The sequence below is a fragment of the Sceloporus undulatus genome, chromosome 4 (assembly GCF_019175285.1).
Source record: "Sceloporus undulatus isolate JIND9_A2432 ecotype Alabama chromosome 4, SceUnd_v1.1, whole genome shotgun sequence".
Classification (NCBI taxonomy): Eukaryota; Metazoa; Chordata; class Lepidosauria; order Squamata; family Phrynosomatidae; genus Sceloporus; species Sceloporus undulatus.
Genome location: NC_056525.1, coordinates 164820728 through 164822250, shown reverse-complemented (window position 1 = coordinate 164822250; position 1523 = coordinate 164820728). Strand labels below are relative to the sequence as shown.

At 45.3% G+C, this 1523-nt stretch overlaps 1 protein-coding gene across 1 annotated transcript in view; it reads left to right on the top strand.

Moving 5' to 3' along the window:
• WRNIP1 (WRN helicase interacting protein 1) overlaps positions 1–1523 on the top strand; it is a 123531-nt gene that overhangs the window by 48185 nt on the left and 73823 nt on the right. The window lies entirely within an intron of this gene.

The following is a 1523-nucleotide window of genomic DNA, read 5'->3' as shown; positions in this document are numbered from 1 at the left end:
TCCCTCTACCACAGTATAGGGATATACTATAGGGATCCCTCTACCACTGGAGGACTTAGAGGTTCCTAGAGAGGTGTCCTCTTAAGTAATAAAAGAATAGTTTTTTACTTGATTATTGGTTTTTTGTTTTCACTTTCACGGGGTTCCTGTGCCCCTAACACCAGCAAATGTGGAGGGCATTTTGTGTGTACATATATATGTACACATACACATACACTGTTGGATCACATGCTGCTACACTTAATATATAAAATACCAGATTTTACTACTGCATTCCAACATTCACAAACCTCTCTTCCCCTCCTTCTTTCTCCAACCAGCCTAGGCTTCCCCGAAGCCTGATCCATGGATGACATTTCAGTTCCTTCCGTCTTCTGTCGGTGACCTTTTCCTTCAACGGATTGTTTCCTGGGCAGAGGGCATCTCAAATCCCCGAAAAGGTTCAAGAGAAGGAAGGCATTTCCACGCCACCCACCCGCCCCCAGCAAATGGCTCCGAACCACGAACAACAGCCCTTTCAGGCAATTGCTTTGGGAGCCGCGAGGGAGATTGGGCTGGGGGCAGGGTGGGAGGGAAAAACAATGTCCATTAATAATCAGATCCTTTTTTAAAATGAGTATTTTTAAACTTAGCAATCAAAGACATAACCGGGTTAGTCTGAGAAATTAGTATGCCGAAGGATCTTGTAGCAGCTTTGAGACCCAACTGAAAGATGCATCTGAAGAAGTAGGCTGAAGTCTACCAAAGCTCATGCTACCAACTTCTTTCTTTCAGTTAGTCCCAAAGATGCTACAGGATCCTTTTGCATACTTAGCACTATAATTTAAAACGAACCCATATCCTTTTCCTGGCTAACATTGCCTTGAAAGTATTTTTTGTCGTTTTCTCCACCTTCCCTCATAAATTGTATGCATATCCGGGCAGGGACCTATTCTCTTGTTCTCACTTAAGCGTCACACGTTTGTTGTTGCTGTTGTTGTTGTGTGCCTTCAAGTCGTTTCCAACTAATTGTGACTCTAAGGCAAACCCATGGGGGAGGGGGGGGTTTCGTGGCAAGATTTACTCAGAGGAGCCTTGCATTCAACAACAGCACAGTGCACACATTAACGTGGAAATAATCACTCCTTCTAACCCAGGGTCGCACAGTGTATCCCACTCTCTTCCAGGCAAGCATTCTCTGAAGATGCCAGCCACAGATGCTGGCGAAACGTCAGGAAGAAGAAACTCTTCTAGAACATGGACACATATCCCGAAAAACCCACAAAAAAGCTATTCAGAGGAGGTTTGCCATTGCCTTCCCCCCAAGGCTGAGAGAATGTGACCCAGTCCTTCCTTCCTTCCTTCCTTCCTTCCTTCCTTCCTTCCCCTAACTTTGAGTCTGGAATTCCTCGATTTGCGACCGGTGGGTGGGATAGATGACCTCTGGTATTCCTTTGCAGCTGAACAGCCCCAGCATTCTCCAGGGGGCAGCATAGTATGATGATGATGATGATGATGATGATGATGATGATGATGATGATGAT